Below are 11,829 nucleotides of genomic sequence, written 5' to 3'. Positions count from 1 at the left end.
CCTCAACATCACTCCCCTCCAGCTCAACATCACTCCCCTCTAGTTCCTCATTTTTAAAATAATAAACAAAAAGGGGAATATTAGCAGGCATTTCTATCAGCCTGCCCTCAGGGACCTAGGGACACCAGCATACATCATTACTAGTTGCCAAGATGTGACACATCTCCACTGTCACCATGAGTCATGGATTGTGCCAATCACATGCACTATACCACTTAGAAAAATCCAGTGACTCCTTCCCTTCATCTCTTTCTCTTCTACCCATATTCAGAGGCAGCCTCTGCATATCCCAATCCCCAATAAACCTCCCATATCAGATCTTTTACATGTGACACCTGCTGCATAAATCACAACACCTTCAATTACAGAAACAGCTTATAAAATGACATTTTAAATAGAATATATTCCTGAAAAGGTCTTGGAAAATTTATCAACGAAAATCACAGGCTATACATTTTGTTCAGGAGCAGAAAAAAAATAATAATTGGCTATTAAAATGTAGCATAGGGGCCATCATTCATATACCAACGTTTAAACCAATTAAAGCTTTAAAATGGTTAACTTCTAACCCTGTTTGTGTAGACCGATGGCTCTTAACTAATAAGACATTATATATGCTTGAATGACTAGTAAAAGAACAGTTAGAAACTAAACATTTTAAGGAAATTACTAGTGCTTCCAATTCTCTTGAATTTGTATTAAAAAAGAAATCTGAAAAATGGAGAATGTTCATTGATTTGAGAGCTGTAAACAAAGTAATTCAATCAGTTGGGTCGATATAGCACGGGATCCCTTTACCTTCTGCATTATCTAAAGATTGGCCTATTATGGTTATTGACTTGTGATTGTTTTTTAAGTAACAAGATATAGAGAAATTTGCTTTTACATTGCCTAAATATAGTTATGCCCAGTCTGTAAAACAATGCCAATGGAAATTTCTTTCTCAAGGAATATTAAATAGTCCAAGTTTTTATGTCAGTATTTATGTATCAACCACTGGAAGTAGTTTGTAAACAAATTTTCTCAATCCATTACTTATCAATATATAGATATTTTATTGTCTGGATCTAATACAGACACCTTAAGAAAGAATGTTTAGTTGTCCACAGAGGCTCTTGTATCTAGAGTGAGGATGCATAACTTTCAATATAGATAGAATCCTCAACATAATTAAGCATAGCTTAAACAAAAGGGGGAAATGTAGCAGAATTTTAGCTGTCATTATATGTGGCATGAATTCCAGAGTGATGACACATAGGCTTTGACATAGCCCTTTTCAGTGATTGATATTTGAGATTTTATGGTGTTGCTCCTTTGAAGGGTCCTCAGAGCCTTTTTATAACTTATTTCAGAGGCATACCTGACAAACCAGGAAATATCATATGCCTTAGAATTGTGTAGGTAATGAATTCCTTCAAGAAAACCTCTAGATCAGATAAGAGGATTTGTCATGTGGAAACTGACTTGGTATAAATGTCTTTTGTGTAATAAGAAACAGTGCTTCAGATTTTGACAGGGTAATCCCCCTGCTGCTTGAGAAAGCATAGCCTCGTCCTGTAGTGTTGTTCTTTCTTCCACCCTACCACATAAGATAGAATACCAATACGTGGCCACGTACTTAGGGAGAGCTGGCAAGTCCCAAGAGATACAAGAATGTTGAAATTATTTTCTGTATTCTACCAGACCACCAGTGATTAAAGCTAGATACAAAAACCAATAACAACAGAGAGCTTAAAATTTATGGAAATTGAAGTATTCTCTTCTGAATGAAAAGTGGGTCAGCATGAGAAGAAAGACTTCTAAGATTAAGGAAAAATTAAACATTTCTAGATTTCAAGGAAAATGAATGAATAGCATTCCCAAACTTGTGAGACACAATGAAAAGAATGCAAAGAGGAAAGTTTATAGCACTAAGTGCCTTCATAAGTAAATAGAAAATATTTGATACTAGAAATTTAACAGCACACAAGAAGTCTTTAGAAGAAAAGAAGTGGCATCTAAGAGGGAGAGACTAAGAAATAATCACTTTTAGGGATGAAATCTGAAGAAGATGCAAAAGAACAAACCAAAAATCAAGAAGATAAAAAAAAAAAAAAACATTCTTTCCCTTTGGAGTTACCATCCCCTTCAGCTCCTAAAATCATTCTCCTAACTCTTCCATGGGGCCTCCGATCTCATTCTAGTTGTTGGCTGTAAGTATCTGCCTCTGTCTCAGTCAGCTTCTGGTAGAGCCTCTCAGAGGACAGCCATGTTACTGTCTGCAAGACAACATAGCATCAGTAATAGTGTCAGAGTTTGGTGCCTGCCCATCGGATGATTTCCAAGTGGGGCCAGTGACTGGTTGGCTTTTCCTCTAGTCTCTGCTCCATTTTTGTCTCTGTATTTCTTTTAGACAGAACAATACTGAGTTGAAATTTTCAAGGTGAGTTGGCGTCCCCATCCCTCAACTGAGGGCCATGACTAACTACTGAAGGTGGTCTCTTCAGGTTACATTTCTACACAGTTGGACACTTTGGCAAAGGTCATCCACATTAAGTCCTGGGAACTTCCCACATCCCAGGACTCTGGGACTTTCTAGAAGTCCCTCCAATCCCCTGCCGATGCATATTTCCATTAATTCTCCTGGCCTTCCGGGGTGAGAAAAACCTACCAACCAAAGAGCATATATTGGCAGGTACATGTCCAAGGCACATATGTAGCAGTAGACTGACTTGTTTGGCCTGAGAGGGAGAGGTGGTGCCTTATCATCGAGATACTTGATGCTACAGGGAAAGGGGACACTTGTGGAGTGAGTTAGAGGTAGGTGAGTGGGTGAGGGGAGTGAAGGAAACAGCCTGTCAGAGAAAATGGGGGGAAGGATGGGGTGAAGAACTCTGGGGAAAACCTTTCAAGTGTAAACAAAATAAGCTAATAAATTTTAAAAATAAAAAAAGACAAACAATGTCAGTGAGGAAATTCAGAGAATTATAGCAGCATATTTAAAAAACTTCATGGAATTGGAAACTTGAAATGAAATGGATTATTTTTGTAGATCAGATAAATAAGCCAAATAAACCTATATTCCCCAATAAAGTAGTCTTAATCTCTAAAACTTTCTCAAACCAAATAAAGCCCAGGGCCAGATGGTTTATCACAGAATTCTACCAGAAGATTTTAGGAATTGTTAATGCCAACACTTCTCAAATTATTGTAGAAAACAAAAGCAAGATATATTGCCCAATTCATTTTCTGAGGCCACAGTTAGGCAGATATTCAAACTACAGAAAAAACACATCAATAACAACTACAGACTAATTTTTTAATGAATATAGATAGAATATTGCTCAATAAAATACTTACAGAGTGAATGTAAGAACACATCCAAATATTCATAAAGATAGAATATTGCTCAATAAAATACTTGCAGACCAAATTTTAGAACACATCCAAATGTTCTTCCAGCACTTTTGAGTTGGCTTTATCCTAGAGATGCAGGAATGGTTAAGTATAGGAAAACTAGTAAATGCAATCCATTATATAAACAAAATGAAAAAAAACCCACAAGTTTATTTCATTATATTGAAAAAAACATTTGTCAAAATCCACACCATTTCATGATAAAAGTCTTGGAGATACTAGAGATAAAGGAATATACTTCAACATAACTAAAGCAAGTTATGAGAAAAACCTCAAAGAGTGAGAAAAACTGTGGAGAGAAACTCAAGGTAATTTTGAACAAGACAAGGTTCCCCACTTTCTTCATATCTACTCCATATAGAATGTCAAGTTTTAACTAGAACAATAACACCACTGAAGGAGATCAAGTGGATACACACTGGTAAAGAAAGAGTCAAGGTGTGGTTATTTGCAGATGATAGTATCTATAAGTGGCTCTCAAATTCTTCCTGGGAAATCTGACAGCTGATAAACACTTTAAGCAAAGTAACTTGATACATGATTAACTGAAAACCTCATAGCCCTACTATATACCAATGACAGACAGACTAACACTGAAATTAGGAAAACAACATATTTTCACAACTGCCTCAAATAACAGGCAACACTGTCTACGCAAGTGAAAGACTTGTACAATAAAAACTTCAAATCTTTGAAGAAGATACTTGAAGATAGAAAGATCTCCAATGCTCATGGACTGGAAGAATTAACATGGCCATTCTACAAAACGTAATCTAGAAATTAATTACAATCCTCATCAAAATTTCAACACAATTTGTTACAGACTTTGATATGACAAGTCTCAACTTTATAAGGAAACATAAGAAAAAATAACACAGAAAACATAACAAAATCCTGAACAGTAAAAGAAATGATGAAAGGCCCATCATACATGATTTTAGGAGCTACTACCAATCTAATTAATCCATGTCATTGGCATAAGAGGAGACACACTGACCTATGGAATGAAACTAGGACACAAACATTAGTACACACACATATACTTGAGTTTTGATAAAGAAGCCAGAAATATGCACACTGGCAAAAACACACAATCTTCAAAATGGTGCTGGTCAAACAAGATAACTGTATGTAGAAGAATGCAAATTGATACAGACTTTCCCCCACCATACACAAAACTTAAGCACAACTGGATAAAAGACCTCAACATAAAACCAGATATGCTGAACCTAACAGAGGAGAAACTGAAGAATAGCATTGAGTTCATTGGCACAGGATATGGCTATTTGCAGGCACTAAGATCAACAACACTTTAATGGAAACTCGTGAAACTGAAAAGCTTCTGTTAGGCAAAGAAGACCTTCAATTGGCCAAAGGTGAAGCCTACAGAATGGGAAAATATTTTTTGCTGACTCAACATCCAATAAAAGATTAAATTCCAACTCCCCTTGCTTAGGTGCAGGCCACATTAGTCAGAAGAACAGGTGACTGACCTATCTCCTGGCAAAAATGCCCTAACTCCCTAGACTCAGTTTCCATTTCACTGCCATCCGACCATTTCACTACCTGCCTGGCTGCTGAGTTCCTGCCTACAAGACTTCACATCTACAGGTTCTGTCTACAGCAGTAAAAACAATAGATGCAGGCTATATCTGTTAGGAAGACATCCCCTACTATATCAAAAGTCAAGCTAGCAACCAGATATCTAGTTCCTAACATGGGCAGAGGCTCTTTACTGGATCAGAGGTTATGCTGGCTTCCTAAAAGCCAGACCACAATAACCAGAAGACTAAAAAGGAAACAAAGAAAGGAACAATTTACTCCTACAGTAAAGACAAACTCAGAAATCAGCATGGAAAAGTAGAATCTTTCAAAGCCCAGATGTGTAAATACAACTATAAAAACATGGTTGACAACAGATACGACAACATAACACCACTAGAGCAAGACCTTAATATTTCAGTGCAGCTGAGGCACAAGAAATTCACCTTAAAATCAATTGTATGAAGATGATAGAAGTCTTTAAAAAGAAAACTAAATAACCTTGAAGAAATCAAGGAAAACAAAATATTGGAAGAAATCAAGAAATCCCTTAAAGAAATCCAAAAAAGCCAAGAAAACAAACATATAAATGTAAAGAAACTATTTTAGACCTGAAAATCAAATCAGAAACCAAAAAGAAACACAAAATGAGGAAATCCTGGAAATAAAAAAATCTAGTTAAGTGAACAAGAGTTATATACACAAGCATCAACAACAGAATACAAGTGATAGAAGACAGACTCTCAGGCATGGAAGATAAGATACAATAAATAGATTCATTGGTCAAAGAATATGTTAAATCTAAAAATATGAAAAGGAAATCAGGGACACTATGAAAAGACAGAACCCTAAGTATAATGGGTTTAGAAAGAGTAGAAATCCAGCACAAAGATTCAGAAGATATACGAAACAAAATCATAGAATAAAAGTTTCCTAAGCTAAAGAAGGCCATGCCAGTAAAGATATAACAAACTTGCAGAACTCAAAATAGATTGAGCAAGAAAAGGAATTCCCTGTGCCACATAATAATCAAACCTCTACACATATAGAACAAGGAAAGAAGATTAAAAGATACAAAGGGAAAGGACAAAGTAACATATAAAGAGAAGAGACCTATTGGAATTACATCCAGTTTCTCATGGTAGATTGTAAAAGCCAGAAATAAGTTCATCAGACTCTAAGAGATCAAGGATGTAAACTCAGATTACTATACCTGGCAAACTGTTCAATCATCATAGATGGATAAAACAACAAATTTTATGAGAAATCAATTTAAACATCATCTTTCTGAAAATCCAGTGCTATAGAAAGTACTAGAAGAGTCGCGAAGCCTGCTGCAGAGAGAAGATGGCGGTCGCCGTGAGAGCTTTGCAGGAGCAGCTAGAAAAGGCCAAAGAGAGCCCCAAGAATGTGGACGAGAATATCCGCAAGCTCACCGGGCGGGACCCGAATGATGTGAGGCCCATCCAAGCCAGATTGCTGGCCCTTTCTGGTCCTGGTGGAGGTAGAGGACGAGGTAGTTTATTGCTAAGGCGTGGATTCTCAGATAGTGGAGGAGGACCCCCAGCCAAACAGAGAGACCTGGAAGGGGCAGTCAGTAGGCCGGGTGGGGAGCGTCGGACAAGAAGAGAATCACGCCAGGAAAGCGACCCAGAAGACGATGATGTTAAAAAGCCAGCACTGCAATCTTCCGTTGTAGCTACCTCCAAAGAACGCACACGTAGAGACCTTATCCAGGATCAAAACATGGATGAAAAGGGAAAGCAAAGGAACCGGCGAATATTTGGCTTGTTGATGGGCACCCTTCAAAAATTTAAACAAGAATCTACTGTTGCTACTGAACGGCAAAAGAGATGCCAAGAAATTGAACAAAAACTTGAAGTTCAGGCTGAAGAAGAGAGAAAGCAGGTTGAAAATAAAAGGAGAGAACTGTTTGAGGAGAGACGGTGCTAAACAGACAGAACTGCGGCTTCTGGAACAGAAGGTTGAGCTTGCGCAGCTGCAAGAAGAATGGAATGAGCATAATGCCAAGATAATTAAGTATATAAGAACCAAGACAAAGCCCCATTTGTACTATATTCCTGGAAGAATGTGTCCAGCTACCCAAAAGCTAATAGAAGAGTCACAGAGAAAAATGAATGCTTTATTTGAAGGTAGACGCATCGAATTTGCAGAACAAATAAATAAAATGGAGGCTAGGCCTAGAAGACAATCAATGAAGGAAAAAGAGCATCAGGTGGTGCGTAATGAAGAACAGAAGGCGGAACAAGAAGAGGGTAAGGTGGCTCAGCAAGAGGAAGAGTTGGAGGAGACAGGTAATCAGCACAATGATGTAGAGATAGAGGAGGCAGTGGAGGAAGAGGAGAAGGAAGCAGGCGTAGCTCATAGTGATGCAGAAAAAGAACAGGAGGAGGAGGAACAAAAGCAGGAAGTGGAGGCTAAGATGGAGGAGGAAACTGAGGTAAGAGAAGGTGAGAAGCAGCAGGATAGTCAGCCAGAAGAAGTTATGGATGTGTTAGAGATGGTTGAAAGTGTCAAAAATGTAATTGCTGAGCAGGAAGTAATGGAAACTAATCAAGTTGAAAGTATAGAACCTTCAGAAAATGAAACTAGCAAAGAATTGGAGCCAGAGATGGAATTTGATGTTGAGCCAGATAAAGAATGTAAATCTCTTTCTCCTGGAAAAGAGAATATTAATTCTCTGGAAGTGGAAAAGGAGTCTGAGGAAAAAGAGGAAAAAGAAGATAAAGAACCTGAGCCCCATCCTGAGCCTATGGCTCAGCCTCGGCCCCCACCTCAGCCCCTGCCCCAGAGCCAGCCCCATTCTCAGCCCCACTCTCAACCCCAACCTGTACTCCAGTCCCAGCCTCTCTGTCAGCCTGAGACTGTGCCGTTAGCTGTTTTGCAGCCTCCACCTCAGGTTATTCAGGAGCAAAGGAATCTACTACCTGAGCGGAAGGATTTTCCTATAGAGTCTATAAAACTCCCTGAGGTGCCTGTAGACCCAGTCTTGACAGTTCATTCAGAAAACAAAAGCAAAAATAAGACTAGGAGCAGAAGCAGGGGGCGAGCAAGAAATAAAACAAGCAAGAGTAGAAGTCGGAGCAGCAGCAGCAGTAGTTCCAGTAGCAGCTCTACTAGTAGCAGCAGTGGGAGCAGCTCCAGCAGTGGCAGCAGTAGTTCGTAGTCGAAGCAGCTCCAGTAGCAGCTCCAGCACGAGTGGGAGCAGCAGCAGAGACAGCAGCAGCATCACTAGCAGTAGCAGTGAGAGTAGGAGTCGCAGTAGGGGCCGAGGACATAACCGAGATAGAAAGCACAGAAGGAGCGTGGACCGGAAGCAGAGGGACACTTCAGGACTAGAAAGAAGTCACAAGTCTTCAAAAGGTGATAGTAGTAGAGATACAAAAGGATCAAAGGATAAGAATTCCCGATCTGACAGAAAAAGGTCTATATCAGAGAGTAGTCGATCAGGCAAGAGATCTTCAAGAAGTGAAAGAGACCTAAAATCAGACAGGAAAGACAAAAGGCGTTAATGGAAGAAGCCAGGCTTGCTTAGCCTATTCTTTGCAGCAGAAGATTTCTTGATGAGTAAAAGGATTACCTTGTAAAGAGGATGCTGCCTTAAGAATTGCATGTTGTAAAAATTCTTTTTGGAAAATACAGACTGTTTGTTTACCAGACATTCTTGTACTTTTTGCATAATTTTGTAAGAGTTATTTATCAAAATTATGTGAGGTTCCAAAATATGTAAAAATGATAATAATAAAAAAAGATTAACATCCTTTGTCATCTTTTTTAAATACCCTATTACCCTTCAGTCAGAATCTGTATATTTTAATAGGTAAATCTTTAAATTGTTCCTTTATGTTCTGTATCATATATTGCTTTTGTAGAAATAAATATGCATCTTTCATTAAAAAGAAAAGAAAGTACTAGAAGCATAACTCAAACACATGAAGGTTAACTACACCCAGAAAAATATAGGCAATAAAAAATATCACACAAGAAAAGCCAAAATAAAGGAAACACAAACACGAGGTTTCTTAGAAAACTGGGAATAGTTCTACCTCAAGATTCAGCTATACCATTCCTGGGCATCTACCGAAAAGTTGATCCATCATCCCATAAAGATACTTTGCCAGTTATGTTCATAGCAACTTTATTTGTAATAGTCCAAAACTGAAAACAACTTAGATGTCCCTCGACTGAAGAATAGATAAAAGAAATGTGGCATATCTACACAAGGTAATACTATTCAGCTATTGTAAACAAAATATGAATTGTGCAGGCAGATTGATGGAACTTGAGAATACCATCCTGATGTGGTAGCCCAGTCTCAAAGGGATATTCATGGTATGTGCTCACTTATAAGTGGATATTAGTCATAAAATACAGGTACCATGCCACAATCCACAGATGCAGAGAAGCTAAACAAGAAGTTTAACAAGAAGAAAGGAACAAGCAAAGATTATGAATCCCACTTAGAATGGGAAATAAACTAGTCCTAAGAAGCATATGGAAGGAGGGTGGTGGGTGGGAGAGGGATGGGGATGGCAATGGGAGATTTGATGATCAGGTATGGGGAGGGACAGGCGAGGTAACCAGATGGCCATGAGAATGAATGGGCATCTGTAACTTAAGGGGTTGGGGAGGTAGCAGGTATTGGCAGGATGAGGTAAAATTCAGGGATAAAGGAGGTGTCTAAGAATCAATGGGGTGACCTTAGCTGTGACTCATAGCATTGGGGATATGGAACCTGAAGCAGCTATCTCCTTTAGCAACACATGAGCCCATGCAAGGACACCAACCCACATACAAAACATTCACCCACAAATTTATCCTGTCTAAAAGAAATGCAGAGGTGGTGGATGGAGCAGAGACTGAGGAAGTGGCCGACCAATAACAGCCCACTTCAGATCCATCCTATGGGCAAACAACACTCCCTGACACTATTAATGATTCTTTGTTAAGCTTGCAGACAGGAGTCTAGCACAGCTGTTCTCTAAGAGGTTCTACCCAGGAGCTGACTTAGATGCAGACACCAATAGCCCAACACTTGATGTAACTTGGGAAATCTTATGGGCCCTGAAGGGGATAGGAACTCCACTGGAAGACCAACAGAGTCACCTCACCTGAACTCTTGGGGCTCTTAGAGTCTGAACCACCAACCAAGGAACATATACTGGACCAACCTAGGCCTCCCCACTCCTATGTAGCAGATGTGCAGCTTGGTCTTCATATGGGGTCAGAAAAACTGGAGCCAGGGCTTTCCTGAATGTTGTTGCCTATATGTGGGATATGTTCTTCTAGCTGAGCTGCCTTGTCTGGCCTTGGAGGGAGAGGAAACACCTAGCCTTTCAGAGACTTGATGTGCCATGTTGGGAGAATATGGGGGCAAGAGGCTCACTGGCTGAGAGGAGCAGGAGAGGGGAAAGTATTGTGGGATGTGGTGATCAGGAGAGAGTAGTGATCAAGGTATAAAGTGTATCAAATACAGAAAACATTTCAGAGATACACTGAGGCTTTGGATTGTTCAATTATCAATGTAAATCCGTAAAATAGTAAACGAGAAGAAAACACTAAAACTACACATGTTACACTCTAAAGTATCGACTGTCTCAATTCATCAATTTTCTTTGGCATGCCATCCTATATGATCGACAATGGATATGGGATCTGCATCTAGAAAAAAATGATGTTCAACTTCGGTGAGAACTTTCCATTCACTCAACTTGGATGTAGAATATTAAATGCTCATATCTTTTTATAAAAAACCACACAAGCAAATCCAAAAGAAAGGAAAGACACACATACACATCACCACCACTGCCACCAAGAAATAACAGGAATTAGCAATCATTGATCATTAATATCTCTCAGTATCATTGGAGTCAATTCACCAATTAAAAGACACAGTCTAATAGAATGGATACAGAAACAGGATCCATTCTTCTGTTACATACAGGAAACATACCTCAACTTCAAATATGAGTAGTACTTCAGAGTAAAGGGTTAGAAGGTAGCTTTCCAAGCAAATAGACCCAGAAAGCAAGCTCATGTAAGTATTCTAGTATCTAAAAATTAAACAGCAAACCAAAAGTAATCAAAAGAGATGGAGAAGGACATTTTATACTCATAAAAGAAAAGTGAAAGAAGATGTTATTTGACTTCCTAATATCTATGTTTGAAATGCCAGAGCACTCACATTTGTAAAAGAAACATTCCTAAAGCCTAAACCACACATTGAAACACATACATTAATAGTGAGAGACTTCCATATTCTAATATTAGCATTGGGCATGTCATCTAGACAAAATTACACTGAGAAATAAAGGGAATAATAGAAGTTATGAATAAAATAGGCCTAATGAATAACTATAGAACATTTCACTCAAACATAAAAAATGTATCTTCTTCTCAGTACCACAGGTAATAGTCTTAAAAATTGACCACATACTCAATCACAAAGCAATCTCAATCAAAATTAGAAAATTGAAGTAACTCCTTATGTCCTACCAGACCACTGTGGAATCAAAATGGATGTCAACCACTACAGAAGCAATAGAATACATCTGACTAAATCCCCACTGAATTACTATAGGGTCTAGGCAGAACAAAGACATAAAAGACTTCTAAAAATTCAATGTAATTGAATGAACAACATGACCAAACTTGTGAGACACAATGAAATCAGTGCTTACAGGAAAGTTTGTAGCAGTAAATGTTTTGTTTAAAAATGGAGAGATCTAAAAAAAAAAAGGGAGAGATCTTACCGTAGCAATTTAAAAACACACCTGAAGGCTCTAGAACAAAAAGAAGCAAAAACACCCTAAAGGAGTAAACAGAAGAAAATAAACTCTGGCCTCAAATCACTACCACATATATTTTAAG

The 11,829-nt window shown here is 38.5% G+C and overlaps 1 pseudogene; it reads left to right on the top strand.

Moving 5' to 3' along the window:
* The first annotated feature begins 6,282 nt into the window (after positions 1–6,282).
* On the top strand, positions 6,283–8,720 carry LOC114634030 (annotated as a pseudogene).
* Positions 8,721–11,829: the final 3,109 nt, after the last annotated feature.

This window comes from Grammomys surdaster, unplaced genomic scaffold, assembly GCF_004785775.1.
Source record: "Grammomys surdaster isolate TR1022 unplaced genomic scaffold, NIH_TR_1.0 819, whole genome shotgun sequence".
Taxonomy (NCBI): domain Eukaryota; kingdom Metazoa; phylum Chordata; class Mammalia; order Rodentia; family Muridae; genus Grammomys; species Grammomys surdaster.
The sequence above is the reverse complement of the archived record's forward strand: the minus strand, read 5'-3'. Positions and strand labels throughout refer to the sequence as shown.